The sequence below is a fragment of the Sinocyclocheilus anshuiensis genome, unplaced genomic scaffold (genome assembly GCF_001515605.1).
Source record: "Sinocyclocheilus anshuiensis isolate Anshui unplaced genomic scaffold, SAMN03320099.WGS_v1.1 scaffold1072, whole genome shotgun sequence".
Taxonomy (NCBI): Eukaryota; Metazoa; Chordata; class Actinopteri; order Cypriniformes; family Cyprinidae; genus Sinocyclocheilus; species Sinocyclocheilus anshuiensis.
Window position 1 is genome coordinate 891,722 of NW_015548242.1, and position 200 is coordinate 891,921.

Genomic DNA, 200 nt, shown 5'->3' on the forward strand with positions numbered 1-200 from the left:
CCGTCATTGTGTTTTCGCAAGCGACAACGGTGTAATGCCATGGCGAAAGTTTGAGCAAAACATGCTAACTGTTCTGTTATTGGCTGCGCAGATGAGCACAGAACACTATGTACAGTCCCAGCCTCAGAGGAGAGAACAGAGCAGTGGATTTATTGATTTATTTACTGTATATTGCTGCTGCCACACAGATCTAAAATAAA